This window comes from Sander lucioperca, chromosome 4 (assembly GCF_008315115.2).
Source record: "Sander lucioperca isolate FBNREF2018 chromosome 4, SLUC_FBN_1.2, whole genome shotgun sequence".
NCBI lineage: Eukaryota > Metazoa > Chordata > Actinopteri > Perciformes > Percidae > Sander > Sander lucioperca.
The window spans coordinates 32,059,586-32,077,327 of NC_050176.1; the positions used below are offsets into that span (position 1 = coordinate 32,059,586).

Below are 17,742 nucleotides of genomic sequence, written 5' to 3' on the forward strand. Positions count from 1 at the left end.
AAACCTGGCCACTGGAAAAATTGGGTTTTGAAATAAAAAAAGACTTCTAATTAGGCTATAGCCTAAATTAATAAATGCTGGAATTGAATAACAATTACTTTAATGACTATATTTTGTCTGTATTTTTTCACATGATTGTTTATTTAATAATAGTTTATTTATCTATTTATTTGATATAGCCTACTTTGGGTCCCCTTTTAAGCAATAAAAGGTAGTCTTGACACAAACAAATTTTTATTTAGACGGGCTAATAAAACTGCTGGACAACCAACCAAACATAAAATATATGCAGAAGATTCACACGTTTTTCTGGGCAATGAATGACGAACGTTACTGCTTTTGCGTCATACTGAAGCTCACGTTGACCGCCATGTTTAGGAATCTTGATTAGCGCAATTTAACGTCCAGCAACAACACACATGTTACCAGGAAGTTAATGTGCTCATAAATTCGGTTTTGTTTCTCCGAAACACGAGTGAACTTTGGTGTGACATCTGAAAGGTGGAGGCAGCTTTGGACTTACTGGAGTTGGCATTATATTTATTGGAAAAGTAAGTGACCTGTGATGTAGCTAGCCAACAATACAGCTAATGTTAATGTTGGGTAAATAAGCTAACGTTAGTCAAGCTAGCTAGTTAACCGTTGTTGCTTTTTCTAACATAACGTTAACTCGATATCGATATTGCGACGATATTGTAGGGTTGACTATTGGTGGTTTCACAAAATATTTACACAATGAGATTTTTGATATACTGTAATGACTAGCTAGCTAAGTAAGTGTGTAACGTTAAAGGCAAATAATAGAACAGCTAGCTAGAACAGTCTGATGAGTTCACATAATGAAACACTTTACTGCAATGCAGCCTTCAAAACCAGGAAAAGACAACACTTATGTCATATTACGATGTCCAAAACCTAAGACGATGTCTAGTCTCATACTGTATCACGATATTGATAACGTTATAATATTGATATATTAGCCAGTCCTAAACCACACAATTATTGTTTATGACATGCAGTAGGGCCTGTGGTAATGTATCAGTTAACTAACATCTGTTTGCTGATACTGATGTAATTTACTATAACTCAGGCACCATGCCTGAATTCAGCAGTTTTACATTTATATAATACTTAAGTCAATACATTGTACACATTTCCTCCAGGGCAGCATTTGAGGCTCTTGCTTTAACCCCTGTATAACTGACATTATTGTACTGAACAGCACCTTACTTGTTAGGACATCAACCATCAAAATAAGAGGACAAATCTTTTAGGTGTATGAGCCTATATAATTCTCTAAGACATGTTTATTTCTACTACATACACTCAGTTTCCAGTCTATTAGGTACACCTATACAACTAATGCAGTCTAATACAACAGTCAATAAATTCTACCATCATAAAGGGTAATGTGTTCCGGTTTTGTTGAAGCTGTTTTAAAGAGCTGTTGATTCAACTGTATGATAATTTTGTTAGTTTATGGTGCTGTTGAATTGCACTGTGTTATACTGACAGGTGTTTCTATTATTTAGTCCCATTTATATCAATGCGGATAGGTTGAATAACAAAGACACTTCCCTGTATGTATGAAGTATAGTCCAAAAGTACCACAAACTACATCCTCCAAAATATACACTAAAGCAGCCTCAACAAAAACATTATAACCTTCACAAAGGTTGCAGGGGATGTTAGTTTTAGCTAGGTGTACCTAATAAATTGGCAACTGACTTTATATCCAGCCTCAGCTACAAAATGCAGCGTATGACATTTACACTTTTAAAATTTTAATTTTTAATGTTGTGGCATCACGTATGTATGCATATATAAAACCTAATGGCTCGTGGGATAAGTCTGAGGGGTTTATTGATAATATAGGAAATAGGGAAGAACCCCTCCCCCACCCCTCAAAACATATTTGTTTTTTTCAGACTTTTCTGTAAGGGACTGTTCGTTATTTAATTAAGGGGCCACCGGAGGAGTTTTGTGGCCTCTAACCTAAAAAGACGTGACCCTCCCCTCGTCAGTAATAATTTTCCTATGACCCTCCAAAACGATTTGAAAAAAAGGAATGACCCTCCCCTCGTGTGCAAGTTTGCACTTAGCAAAGAAGTACAGATACCATTTGATTTTTACAGCCATGATGTACAGGAGTTAACCTCTGCATTCTCATCTTACACATCCCACTCCTCTGTTATGGTGTGGTGGCCATTTCAGTAGATTTACTTACTAACATTGTTGTGGAAACACAATAACCATGAAAACTAAATGCACACTTCATGTATTACTGCATTACTTCAAATACTAAGTTACTCCTCCAGTAAACTAGTATTCATATGAAATAAAACAATAAAACATTGAGACCATTCAGCAAACGACGCTGGGATATAACCAATTCAACACTGGTTGCTATGGACTCGTCACTATCATCATTGTATATTTTAGCACATAGGTAAAGCTGCCGAAGCTGAATATTATATTCCAAAACATATATGTTTATTTTTAAAGTTTTTAAGTTACATTGTAACAATTTAACAATTCGCCCTTATGAAATCCAATCGCGGCACGGCTGTTTTGGAACGCAATAGAAAGACGCTTAAATTCAACTAAAATGTAACGGTGAACAATCAGTGTTGTTGAGATGCCTCTCCAAACGCAGAAGCCAAGTGCAGTCACACCATAAAACGTTAAGACACGTTGAGAAAACAGATCCGCATTTTGCCGTAATCCAATGACACGAAAAATAAGTAAACCACAGCGATCAGTAGATCTACAAAAAGGTAAATGATACGGTGTATCCAGCAAGGCCGATATGAGCGTCACATACGAGGTCTCTCCACTTCGCTGTTTAAACAAAGTGGAATAAACGTATAAAAGTCCAAATCTACACAAAGCCCGCAATCAATTAGTAAGCTGACATCACATTTATATACATGGCATTTAGGAAACCTTTATTGCAAGGTTGGCACGGCAAGATGTCCAGACTAGTGCAACAGTAACTTTCGTTTTTTGCGTCCTGCTGCTCCCATCGTCAGCCAGGTAATATTTTTTTTTTACCAAAGCAGTATATGAAATCAGATGTAATGCCTATCACCATTTAGTTGTTTTGTGTTATTTAAGATATTTATTTAATATCTGGTCATGCCAGATGTAATTATTCCACAAAATTTTTAAACAATGCAATTACCCGTTTGAGCCACCAGGGGGGCAGTGCTCCTCCTGCCCCCCCAGCAAACTCCGCGTATGCGGTCAGACCATCTGCTAGGGGGCCGAGACTGAGAGCTACATGGATAAATATGCACCAAACAAGCCACTTTGAAATTTTGCTCTTTTCATGAATAAAAAAGTTGTGCGACCCCACCCACCCAGACTAAAAAATGTTGGATTACCCTCCCCTTAGCAAAATATAAAAAGACATGACCCTCCCCTATTTTCCTCCGGTGGTCCATTCCATAAATACCGAACGGTCCCTAATCTTTGCCTTTTTTGTTTGACATACGGACTATTACCCCTACAGACCTCACACAAATATTCAGCTGAAACAAAAGTGTGACAAGGGTTATTACTGATGTCCACTAATGATCGGACTACCTGCTGAGCAAAATACAGTTTGTGTGATTACACATTTTTGCTATTCATAGCAGGAAACCCACAGGTGTATAACAACCTTAATGAACGGCGCATTCCATTTAGGTGACTGTCTTAGGGTATTATGCATAGTCTTGCATTTCCAAACCTATCTCCACAGAGCTGCGGAATAAGGTCTGGCTCTACCACACATACATTCCAGGATAGGGGAAAAAAAACGTTCTGGGTTGTTTGCATTTCTTTTAACCAATCACAATCGTCTTGGGCGGCGCTAAGTTCCGGACACAACGACGGTGCCTCTGCAAAATGGTCTCGGGATGGAACTTGCTTTAGTGGAATATTTGCACCATGCAAAAGAAAATGCCACATACAATATTAAATGAAATTAACTGTTCACATAATACAGTAATGCAAGCTATTTAAATTTTTTTCAAATCTTTCCATTTTCAGCATGTAGCTTGCTAGCTCGAAAGTTGTTCTTTCTCGAATCAAACAGAGTTTGAGAACGGCAACACACAGAACAGAAGGTGAGGGACATCCGGCGGAACATCTGTCAGCGCTGGATGTTAAAGCTATAGTGCGTAGTTTCTGTCGTCCCCATGAGGAATTCCAAGTAATGACAACAACACGGTCGGCGCGTCCACATGATACAAGCCTTAAGTGTTCGCACACTCGCCCCCACCCCTCCTCCACGCAGTTGCTAGTAGCCAAGGAGGACAGGGAGGAGTAAAAAAACATGATGGACTCTTCAGAAGTGGTAATTATCTTCACTCGAGTTTCTGCGCGGGAAAGTCACCAGACGCCACAATCTTCTGAACATAGCCATACTGAGAAATACAGACGGAGTTGTGTGGAGCTGATAGTCTTAATTAGCTTTGTAGCAACTCATCTGGCAATGGCTTGAATGTAACGGACGTTTATTAATATCAAAAAGTTAAGCGCTAAAGCTTTAAAGGACAATTCCGGCGCAAATTGAACCTAGGGGTTAATAACATATGTGTACCGAGTCAAACGCTCTCTGGGATCTGTTTTCATGCTAATCGAAAGTGTCTGTAGCTTGAAACAAGCTACCGCAAACCAGGGGTTAGCTGCTAACGCTAGCTTTCGGGGCACAAGGTAAATCACTATTTCTACACCACTAACAAGGCTCAAATTAGCACCACACTTAAACGGTAGCATAATGAGGGTTCCTACATGGAAACCGAAGCATTGAGAACTTTGTAAGTGTACAGACAGTTTATTACAAAGATAGATTATAAAGACAGTAGCGTTAATGTTTACATGCGGCCGCCATCTTGGATAACAGTCGTGACCAGTCGAACGATGAACGCCGTGCAACCAGTAACCAGTAACATAGCTCAAACACAGCGTTCGTTCATTTTGCGCCGAAATTGTCCTTTAAGCAATTATTCTGGAAATGTACTAGGTAGACTAGGTCACTGTAGCTGTTTACTGGGACAATGGAATAGAACAGAGCCATCGTTAATGTTATTAGTTACACCTGTGCTTTACCTCAAAGAGTCTATTTAGGATAATCAGCCTCTTTAATTCATACTTCGGTGATCAGAGGTTATATCCTTAAATATTACTTTGCATATGTACAATGCACATTGCTAAATATTCTTAATGCTGCTCAATTTGTTTAACAAATAAGGTGGCAGTTCATCCCCAGGCCTGAGTCTCTTTGGCATGACAACTTCTTTTATGTTTAGCTGAAACGAGGACCAAATAGACAGTAAACGCTGCTGATGATCTCGCTGTCAGAGCCTGCCATTTCATATGTAACAGATCAAATTATGAGAGACCTTGAGTGCAGTGCTGGGGCTCAGCATGGGATTAGGGGGCAACTATCTCAAGGCTGTGCTTCTCAGATAACCGCACCTAAAGCAACCTTTTCTCAAACACACAATTACCCGTCCGCTCCCTCCCCGAGTCCCCTTCACCACCTCCCTTTTGAATTTCATCAGGGGCTTAATTAGTATACAAATAAAACTTCCCTTATCTCCCTCTCGCCCTAATTGGCCTGTCTTTAGTTATGCCTGGTGAGTGTGTGTTAGTGTGTGAGAGAGCTGGGGCCCCTGTAATTAGGGTGACCGTGTTCACCTTTCCTCTCAGACGCACGGGTGCTCAGGCAGCCCGTGGGGAAAGTGGGGCTCTACATTGTGCTGTATGCTCACATGTGCTCCGTGCATGTGTGTTTGAGGGAGTGTTTAGGGCATGTGTATTTGTATGAGGGGGGGGGGTGTTCGCTCAGGATTATTGCTCTGCAATCATTCTTGGACCATCCCAACGGTGTTCTCATGAGCCAGGAGGGCTTTGGGTGCTCCTGGTTCCCACTGAATGGAAGGGGCATCTTACTTTTTTCATTCTCTCTCTTCTCACTGTTCCCCCCCCCCCCCCCCCCCCCACCTCTACAACTAAAGTGTTTATCGATTATCTCGTCCCGCTCTTCAACAACTTAATATTGGGTGACAGTGCACTGTGTTCTCACCGTAATTAGAGTTCAGCTCCGAGGTGGGGGTGTGGGGTTGTGGGGGGCAATTAGAACCCTTTGTTATTAAACTTGATTCATCTTCCTCCTGCACGGCTCTGCCCTGCTCTACTCTGGTCTCCGCTGCTCTCGGATGCTTACCAAGGGTATCGGGCCATCCAGCCTCCTGAAATTGGCTAACCTGCAAATTATCATGTTTGCTGCTAGACTTCCCCCATCTGCCCCCTCCACCCTGAACCCTTCCTCCCAGGTCTGCTCTCCTCGCGATGCCAATAACACAGAGTAATAACTGTAAAGATCCCTAGTTAAATCCACTCAGATGCCTGGACTTACAATCACGACAGAAGTCCACAAGAACCACTGAGAATACATGCTTTACTGTATAGCTGCACACAGAGTTTGATTAAAGTGTTTTAATGTTTGGTCATGTTATTTATGACTATTTTCAGTTTAATTATGAGTCCAGATACATTTTTAAACATTTCAGTTGTAGATGCTGTAATTTTTACATCTGCCAAGGGGGTTGTGTTTTGTAGTTCTGTTGGTTGTTTGTCTGTGAGTTAGTGGAATACTGGAAAATCTATAAACAAATATTAATGAAATTTGGATGAAGGTTAGGCCATGAGCCAGGAAAGAAGTGATTTGGTTTAGGTGGAAATCCAGATGCAGCTGCAGCTTCAGGCATTTTGCTAAAGGATTTATTAACATTGCACAATGGGTGTTTTGTAACATTTTTGCTATTTTACCACAAACTGCATTTTATAGAATGGGAAAAAAAATCTGGCATGTGTATCTGATTGTTGTTAGCAATACAAGTGTTTTGATGATTTGATTTTGATGATTTGAAGTGTCTTTATATCATCAAATTAAGACCAGTGTAGACCAGGTTTTAGTTTTGGTTTAGAGAAAGGTTAGACCTGACATAACTTCTGTGCTTTAAAGGGTAATCAAAACTATGTCAACTAGTTCATCATTTTTGGTGTAAAAAAATGTTATATTATATTTCAAAATTTCAATATTGAAAAAAATAAGAATATTAAAGTTAATTATTACAGCAGCAACAGCTCAATTGCCACAAACAATAATCTGGACACACCTGAAATAAATTAATCAATGAAGACACACATATTGTGAAATGCTGATACACAGATCTGCATGGCCTTTAGTGCACATATATGATGATTAAGTCACCCCTCAAATATTAAATAGCCTATATATAGCCTAATTAATTAGCTATTATATGAAATACTTTACTGTATGTTGCATTGAATACTAAACAATTTACAGTTTAGTTGCACAACCGGTTATTTTTCCTGCCACTGAAAAAGCCTCCCAAGCACTGCTCTAACTGCAGTCACAGCAGGATGCAGCAAAAAGTTAATAATTACGATTTCTTAAAAATCTATTTCATCAGCATAATTAACTTGTTTTACAGTAAGTGGAAATCAATACAAAAGAAATAGAAGTGAAGTAAGCAAACAACACTGAAAGTAGTGCTACCTTTGCCATAAGTCATAACTTGTTTTGATTGGGTTTGTGCTGTTAAACGTGACCTCAAAATGATCTTGTGTGCACAGTAATCTACCAGTTTGACTCAGACAGACATCTTTGCTAGTTTAAGACCGATGCAGTTGTCAACTTCCCATCTAGCGCGGGGTGTCGTTTAAATAGCAAATGCACCTGTGCCCATCTGTGCGCCCATGGGCGTGCCGGTCTTATAGGGAGGTGTGTTCAGGTGAATTCTTGGCGTATTGCTATCTTGAGGCAGCGGAAAGTGGTCGTGCCATTGACCAACAAAAACCTGGTCTAAAGTCAGTATCGCAGGATTTCATTGTTATTTTAACAGCGGATTAGTAAAATGCGCCTAGGCTCGTGCACAGCGCACGCTCACTATGCTTGATACACACACACACACACACACAGGGAAGCGCAGCAGCACACAAACATGCAAAAGATTACAAATAAAAATATTACGGTGCAAATCCGCCATCATAATAGCAATGCGCCAAGGTACAAACGCGCCTGGCTTTTAAAGGGAATGGGAGATGACACTCTGATTGGTTTATTGCATGTTATGCCCAAAACACACCTATGAATTAATGAAGACACTAAGTACAACGCTTTTGAACCATGCGCCTGGCGCGCGGACCATTTTTTTTCTGCCGTTAAACTAGCAGAAGTGGATTTGTACACGCCCTCAATGGACCTGCGCTAGGCGCTTCACGCCATGCAAACGTTAAAATAGGGCCCCTAGAGTGCCGGTGCCATTCAACCGGGTGACTCTTCCTGTGTGCTTTCTGTGTGCCCAACTTGTGCATGATTCATCATGCACAAGTTGAATTGCTCATGGGATAACATTTCACTGGAATTGTACCTCGTACAGATTCATGTGACTAGGGATGTAACGATTACCGGTGTAACGGTAAACCACGGTAAAAATGTTGATGATAACAATTACCGTTTTCATTTAAAATATCATTATTATTATCACGGTGGATTACCACGGTGTGGAAACCGCATGTTCCCAGCTTCATCCAAGTCCCCTGAAGTTGCCGCGCGGGCGCACTGCGTAGCCTACAGTGCGTTTCTTGAAGTTGGAATCATGGGGGAAGGAGGAGATGACCGCGCTCAGGACATTTATCAGCCTTGTAAAAAAAGCCCATAGCAACACTTGCTCTCTCTCCTGAGTTGATTGACCAATCAGTGACGAGAGTCATCTCCTTGCCAATCACTCGCGCTCAGACAGGAGAAGGGGACAGATACAGCAGCTGTAAACTGACTTTTTTCTTTATCATTCCTTTCCCGTTTCTTGTTGAAGTCGTGTGTGTAGCCCAGAACGTAAGTTAAAACTATTCTGTAGCTTGTTAAACTGTCATGGGTTTTACTGCCTCGTTATCTGTGTAAACATTAAAGCTATGTTTATTCATATTTCAATAAGTGTTCTGCTACGATGTGGTTTAGCCTGTGTTACAACATGACATTTATTTGGAGAGAGAGATCGCCTTGATAATATTGCTGTTGCTGTGTTTCTTATTGCATAGCTGATAGATGTGCAGATTGTTTAATATTACTTGTGCAGCCACGTGTTGATATTCAGGTTGTGTTAGGGCAATTTGCTAGCAAGGTGCAATCACCAGTAAACAGACTAGCGCTGTGGAGCCACGTACTTAGCTATTAAAGGTGTATTACACTGTTTAGTCCGTTATGGATATGTGTGCTGTAATAGATGTGGCTTATTCTCAGTTTGTGTTACTGAGCAATATGTTACATTTATGTTAATTATTACAGAGAAATGAATGTAATTCTTAGTATTGTTTCTTGTTATATGCTGGTGGCTATAACATTTAGTTTTGGTAAATAATGTTTATAGTAAGTCAGATGCTTATTAATGTCCATTATTATTTCTTTATATTAAAGAACCACATCCAACTTTACATGTAACGTCAAATACAACTTCATAGTTATCTTCATGTTGGAGTTGTAAATAAATCTTCCTGGATCTCAAAGTCAGACATCTCCAGTTGAAGTTCTTACCAGACACCCTACACTGGGCCGGTGTTTCAGTAGCCAGTTTTCAATAGTTTTTACAAGCCTATTGCCTATATTTTTGTAATATAATAAAAACTGTTACACTTTTTGAAACTATTTCAGCTTGTGTATGCCTATTAGTGCTTTCTGAACATATTGAATACACTTTTAAAAATACCGCGATAATACCGAAAACCGTGATAATTTTGGTCACTATAACCACGAGGTTAAATTTTCATACCGTTACATCCCTACATGTGACCTATAAAAATGGATTGATTGTTTTGATGTCTGTTATTGACAGAATGATGCAACTCTTTTTATTTTTAATACTACTTCACTTTAGCAAATAGTTATAGTGATAGTAGCATTAGGATATCTATTTGTTGGTCTTGTGGTGTCACTTTGAGCAACAATTTAGCAAAACGAGTGAACTTCCTCTCACCACCACCAATAAAACTGTCAACTTTGTGTTCTCTATTCCTTCGCTGCACCAAAACATTGTTAGTTTGAAGAGGTGATGTGAGTTGACAATATTCTCCCTCCTCTTCCTTCCTCTCCAGCCACCACCCCAACCCCTTATCCTCTCCTCACCCCTCTGCCCAGTCTTTGTCTCCTCCAGAGTCTCTAGGAGCTTGATATGGAGCTTATGGGAAAAAGGAGGAAGATCAATCCTGGTGTCAGCAGCTCAGCGCACATCTCTCCCAGTAACGGCAGGACAAGTGTCAGCTGGAGGAGAGGCAGCTGCCGCCATGCAGAGAGCGAGAGAGCGAGAGAGAGAGAGAGTGAGAGTGAGTGAGTGAGTGAACGAAGGGGGTGAGGGGATGGTGGTGGGAGGATGAGAAAGAGAGCCCTCTGCACGGCAGCCAAGCGAGTGAGCAAGCGAGCGGCCCAGCCCAAGGGAGTGCACCTCCAGTAGACAAAAGATCAATTCTCTCCATTTCACTCTCAGCTCCTGATAACAAGCAAAAGTTCAGCAAGCCCAGGAGCTGTCTTGCCTTTGAAATGTGCATTCTGGTGTGCTACACACATGCAGTTGCACAGTTACACTCTCATACAGATGGCATACACACAAACACAGTCACGCACTTTAAATTTGAAGGCCAACTGGTTTCAGGAGTGATAAGAAATAATTAGGGATGCACCGACTGTGTAATTCTGGGCCGATACCGATGTTTAAAATACACAATTGGGCAGATGTTTTTGTTGTTGTTTCTTTTGTTTTTGTTGTTATTTCCCCCTTTGTGCTAGTGAAACAAAGATTCATTCATTCATTCAGGACATTTTTTTCTTGTTAGGTTTAAAGGGATGATCGACTATTTGTTTTTTCTTGCGCCTATATTAAGGCGATTATTTTAACTTACTATACTTACTATCGGAACTAAGATGTTATAAAAATACATTTTAGAGTCTGCGCCCTACGGTGCATTTAAAGATGTTTCTGGTGGAGCGGCACGTCTGTCCGCTGAGCCACGTTAATTAGCATTAGTGACAATTTAATTTTCCATCTCTTTTCCATGGATGTGACACCCCGCATCTCCATTCTCCATTAGCCTGGGCTCCGTACTCCAGAAGAGTAGTTAACGTTATGGATATGACTTGGATTGGGATATTAAAGATAAGATAACAATGTTAAATGATGCGGTGATATTGTCACACCAAGCACAGACAGACTTTCAAATGGGAGCTGTTGAATAGAGGAAACATTGCTATTATTTAGATTTTTTTATGTTTAAATATTTTAAGTAAAATGTTTACACTCTTTTATACTTGACTTTAACTTTATTGTTCGAAGAAAGCTTAAATGTTTGATTATTTCAGTCATCCCCAGCTGCTGAAGTAGCAGCGTATGCTAGCTACTGTTGTCCAAGTCCAACCACAAATAACCAACGCAACATTAAGCCAGCGCAAAATTGACTTGACATAACATAAACTAGAAATAGAAATAATAGTTATATATTTGTTTTCTAGACATGCGAGACAATTAGGAGTAAAGTCCATGATGGAACAACCGTGTGTAAAATAGATTTTCTTTGGGTAAAATGAGCGCAGATAGTGTTGTTTTCTTTGAAGTTCTGAGGTTATAGTAATTGGAGGATCTGCAGCATCCAACATTTCAGATATGTTACTAAATGTCCCTTCTGCAGTGAAAACAACATCTCTTAGTTTGCATTTGGTTCAAGATATTAAAACAGACAGTACGAGAAAACAGCACTAGACAGGAAGCAGTTGCATTTGGTCAGAATCAAAACATAATTTGTGACAGTGTGCCGTGCCAAGGGTGTGTGGTTTGGATCGTGATTGCGGGTAACATTGTTATTGGCAAAGGACTACGGTCAGTCGAACCAGAAACATGCATCTTGAAGAGCTTCATTTTGTTTTTCCTGCAGACACAAGTGTTATTGATAAAATTCTCATTTGGGGGAGTTTATGGAATACATTGTTTCCTTCCTGTTTGTGCTGGTACTCAAGTCACAGCACTTGTTTTTGTTAAATGTTAGAGTTCCCTCAAAACCACATGTTTGTGGATGAGCCCTAACTTGTTCCCCATTAAACATAACAACTTTTTCAAGCTTTTGAATTACTGAACTAAATGTGGGATGATATGTCACATTTGTACAGGCCATCCTTTGTCCAACACTGACACACTCTCTTTAAATACTGCATTTCACAGTCTGAGCATCTAAAGATTTTGTACCTTCTCCAGTTCCCATAAAACTTGCATTTATCTAGGTCAAGTAAGAAAAGTTCTCAAATATATTGCCACGGTTCTAGTACTAAGTCAAACATAAAATTTCTTGCGAAAGCGGCCAAAGTTTATCTCATTTCCCTGTTACTTGAGTCCTCATGGTCTATTTTGATCGTTAATCTGTCTATGAAGGTCTAGAAATCTCTGCTAAATTCCAGAGAGGCTGATGTTGTGTGACAGTTCTGTAGCTGGTTCTGTTTAAGACAACCACAAACGGAGAGCAATTCTGTGGAGGTTAGAACCTTGCCATTTCTCATCAGAGTGAAACCGAGGAAGAGGGTCACTCTGTCTGTATTCAAGACAGGCACTGACCCCCTTTACCACGCTGGACTCTTTACACAGATTCTGTTGGCTGGCTTTTCAGCAAATGTTGATAAAGTTTGAAATTAGATTTATTTACATCCCCCCCATACAGTCCTCTTTCGTTTGGAGTCAACATGTCATAACAGTGTCTGTGTAATGTACCCAATGATTAGGTTTCTCTCAGGGACCCGCTCCAACAGATGGCCCACACCTCTTTTTATATGCAGATTTATTCACTGGGAATGTTTACAGATCTCGTCATTAAATGGACATCCATAGCTAAATGGGCAGTAATTGCGGCAAAAGCTGTCATCCAGTCAGTGTTTTTGTCATGTTCTGGCTGAAAGGAACAACTTGCAGAGAGGGACAGCTAGTATCACGCAATTGACCTTTTACATGATTTTCAATTACTGGAGAGAGGAGAGAAACGGAGGGGTCCCTGTAGTGCAGCTGTCTCTGCTGTCTCCTCTCCAGAACATCTGCCCATCGAACGTGGCAGCGGCTCCTCTTGCTCCCCGTGAGGTCGCCTGCCCTGCCCAGGATGGGCAGGTGTGTGCTGGGCCAGGCCCCTCTGTCATTAAGCGGCCCAGCTGTGCTGTCACGTCTGGCGTAGAGGCGGGTGTCATCCATGACCCTGTCTCAGCCCCCTTGGAGGGGCATACACAGACCTTGACAGGGCAGCTGAGGGTAAAGCTACGCATGGAATATCTATGAAGGACGACCATGTTGTCACCTTTTTGCACCCTGGTGGGTGCCACCTCCGCATGTTTGCCTACCCTCCTGCCAAAGTGCAGGATGGGCCTTCATCACCCGTGTCAGTCAATAAAAAGAGAACATCACATCTCCCCTCCTGCTGTGTCCTGTGTGTCTTTTCAAAGGAGAGTTACACACTTGGACATAAGGACAGAGTGCTGGTAGACATTGTCACCGAGGCACTGAAAAAATATAATGTGTATTCACTAACAATTCATTTGACTAGTTTTACAGTATGTGTAAATGGGCTACACGGGTTGAACATCTTTAAAACTACGTTATGTGATTGGAATTCTTAATAAATCAGGTCAAGCCAGTATGTCTAAAATTCAGGCTGAAAATCTATACACTTTTCTGCTAACATGTTCGTGTTTTTTGTATGAATGTTTTTTTTCTCCAAACTTATTCTGATAAATGGCTCTGATAAAACATAGATATGGGTAGGACATGCAACTAATTTAGATAATGTTTGATGGTGGCAATAAATAGACACAAGCACTGCTTCTGTTGATCATCTAATTCCTCCTGGTGAACGTGTTGCCTTGGAAACTAGACCCAAGTTTCGTAACCCAAGCATTCTTGACAGATTTCAATCAAACTTCAATCAAGTGCTATTTCTAGCATCTTCTCACAGATCGTCCACAGGAGCAATGTTTGCTACGTGGTAATTTATAGGTTGGGGTTGCTGGTGAAATGTAGCTATTATATATGTTTTTTCATGAAGGTAAACATGTCAACGTGTTGTGTGCTTAGTAGCAGGAATGCAGGAGGGTAATTTATCAGCATTTATTTCCCTTTAGGCTACTCCAAATTTGTAAGCAGCTCAGTAGTTCATGATATTGTTAAGAGTCAGCGCCATATTTCATGTACTTCAAGTACCTGATTTTGCTGTGACAAATGTTACTAATGACAGAGATACTGACATGCCTACTCTTTTTATTCAGCCTCTACACGTGCCATGGAAGAAACCAGAATCTCCAGTGAGTGAGCGCCTTGACTTCTTGGTTCTGGGAGTTGATGGCCCAGCAGGTCTGCCTGCATTTGAATGTAAGGACCTGTTTCACCTCCGGTCAATGTATTTGTTTACTCCATATTTACTGAGTCGCTGATTCAGCTGCAGAATGGTAATTCCACTCAATAACTTCATGGTTGATAAGGCAGAGGAAAGCACGGATATTCAGGGCAGGTAGGAAGAGAAAAACAAAAGATTGTGGAAAACTAACTGGGATTGAGATAGACACTGCTGGACACAGTGGTCAGCAAACAGGAGGAGAGAAATGTACCCATTAAGTGACCATCAGTGGTTTAGTCCAGTTCAGATGTGGGAGATCTAGTCTCATAGCAGTTGTTGCCGCACAGAAACACACAGACACTGTGATCAGAGCTATGGCTGGAGCAGGAAAACAGATGAGATGGAAATCAGTAACTGATGCTTGGAAAAAGAAGAGGTGCATTTTTATTTAGACTGGTCATGTTGCATACTCACAGCTGTGCCAAAAACTGATTAAAAGGGTAATTTTGTGCAGAACGAGGGACGAACAAAACGGACAGAAACATTTTGTGTTGCATTATATGGTATATAAACAGTACTGTATTTAACATAAAGACAACATAAAAAAATACAGTTGTGTTAATTATTGGTTGAAATACATTTATGAAAATCAAATGCAAAAATGACTCTTTGCAGCATCTTACAATTCCACATACAGTGTAAGCATTCTGCCCACATATCTCTTTTTAAATATTATTTTAAAGCACAGTAGAGCAAGAAAGCAAGAAAACACAGCTGGTACCAGTGTATTAATAGTGCGGAAAATTTGTATTGAAACCGTTTCAAATCGATAGGTATTGAGAAAACTATATTTATGACAACACTTCACACAAACAGTTGCCTTATTTTACTGTGGCTAGCTTCTTGGTCAAAATTTGATTTCATAATGTTTTATGTTATACATGGATATAGGGTATTCCATTTGCACATTCTCAGAGAAATGGCACGACTCACAGATGTTTTTTCTTTGTAACTGACACATACATTGATGATATAGCTCTTAAGAGCCTGGTCATCTCCAAAGTACTGCTGACAGTTGTCAAGACCTGCTTGTCTAATGTTTTGCAGCTCAGGGAAAAGGACTCTTTGAGCTGCATATTCCAAAGATTTAATTAATTATGTTGTGGTTATGTTATGTTATGTTGTGATATCAAGAAAGAAGCCAGAAATGTATCAGGTTATCTTTGATAGCAATCTAAGTTTGAATAACTCATGTGGATTAGGTTTAACTTTTTTTGCAAGCAGAGTATCTCTAAAATAGATTACTAAAAAAAGATTTCTATGATGGAGCTACCTACTCTGTCAAAAATCCCTCTTGTGTTTCCAGCATGTACATTAGACTTTGTGGTACTGTGTAGTAGAATCTTTAGGCCATGAAAGATTACTAAAAGAGAAAATCCACACTAAAATACAACTCCCAAACAGTATGTTACTTATAAAATAGTTCTGATTTGTGAATCGGAATCAGTTTCTTGTTAAGCAGAACAATCCATTGTTTTTTATAATGGAACAGTTCCTTCCACACTGACAGGACACGAGACATTTCCTGATTAAGAGCTGGGAGTTGTGATCAGATTAAAGCCCTATTTTACAGATGCTTAATGAAACAGAGAAACACTTGACTCTATGTTTCTATCTCCAGTGGCCCCACAAAGCTGTATAATTAAGTTCACAATTAGTGTAGTCTTATCCGTCATGCATTTAAAAAATATCAAAACCCTCAAGTGCACATGGCTTCGTCTAAACCTCGCTGAATTTTTTTTTGACCGGCAAGAAATCAAGAATGTGATGTTTGTTTGGTCATTTTTAACTTATTGGATTTTTTTCGATGTCAGTAGTGTAATTCCCTGCCTCACCTACAGTGCATACACAAACGTCTGGTGTTATTGGCAGCGCGCCTTCATCCACCGACACCTCCAGCGTCCCTGGTGGCCTTTGTCACAGAAGAAAGAGAATGATCAATATCCCAGTTAAACTAGACTTTCAAAGCTGATCGTAGGGCCTCGTTCTGGGGCCATCTTCTTTAATGAATTTTCTTTCATTCCACACAAGTTTTTAAACATCAAACAATAAATCGGCCAGGGCACAGTAAAATATTTAGATCTATTGACTATGTTTGAAAAATGTAGAGGGCAAAAACTCTAGTGGTTTGATGCTGATACTTTCTGAACACTTTAATCCACCCGAGTGTTTCCTTTTATCTGCCTGGGTTTCTCCAAAAGAGGGGAAAAGGGCCTCAAGAATGTTCTCAAAGATCCAGTAACTCTTTCTTAAAAAGCTCCTTACCTTCAATTGCTCTTTTCTAACACAGCGGTTCTCAATGTTCTTAGTACCAAGGCACACATAAAAAAAAAAAAGAAGAAGAAAAAAAAGAAATTCTGTGAGAAGATAAGTCACATTCTGATTGTTGACTTTAAATGACAATGGGCACAGGACCTGTTCTAGAGAATTTTTGTTTTGTGTGAATGTATGAAATGAAATCCGTCTTAATTAACCATAATGTTCCTCTTGTCAATAAAATCTCACTTGTGGAAATGTGGTGTGTTACAGCATGGCAGTGTGATATTAAAAAGGTGGAAAACATCTGTTTACTGTAGTAGCGTTGCATTTCGTCATCCCCACCCCAAAACACCTCCTGAAACACACCCTAAAACATTATAAAAAAAAATCTGTGTGTTGCTTTTATGGTGAAAATTGGTTTTGACAAAATATCTTTTATTCAGCCATGAAAGGTCACACAAAAAAAGAGGATGGGGAGGATGCTGGTAGAGTTATCTAAAAAAATATATATATATCTGCTATTCTATCTTTCAATATTGACGGGTTGTGTTCGGATGGTACAAGACACAGATCAAAAAGAGCGAAAATATATTATGCTGTAGAAACATGTCATCAGGCTCAGTGAGTTTGAACAGAACTACTTTTCAGTCAGTGTGTTTTGTGTGTTTAGTGCACATCACCGGATTGTATTCCACCCTACAAAACCTCAATGTTGTTTAGTGAAATCTCTGGTTTGTTATTTTTTTGTGAAAGTCACATCAAGGTGAACATCAGCGCCTTGGTCTGACCCCTTGTGGAGCCACTCTTCCTAATGTAGTAATAAATTGTACTGTGTGTATGCATATCTTTGCATGGCTGGTGTGTGCACGTGTGTGTTTGGCTGGCGTGACAGCCTGGCCTTGACGTTAAACATCTGTTGGGTGATTCATTCGGCTGCGAATGTGGAGTGACACCAAGGCACATCTGCCGAGGTGCGGGCGATCTGCAACCTGCCCCTCGCAA

General features: G+C 40.0%; 1 long non-coding RNA gene across 2 annotated transcripts in view; it reads left to right on the plus strand.

The window, feature by feature from the left end:
- Positions 1–262: 262 nt before the first annotated feature.
- The window catches only part of LOC116034397, a 48,445-nt gene continuing 30,965 nt past the window's right edge, over positions 263–17,742 (plus strand). The window contains exons 1-3 of one of the 2 annotated variants that reach the window (XR_004897019.1): positions 263–551; positions 10,168–10,389; positions 14,354–14,456. This is a non-coding gene — a long non-coding RNA (uncharacterized LOC116034397). The remainder of the gene's footprint in view (positions 552–10,167; positions 10,390–14,353; positions 14,457–17,742) is intronic. The other variant, XR_004101073.2, reaches the window with a different exon arrangement.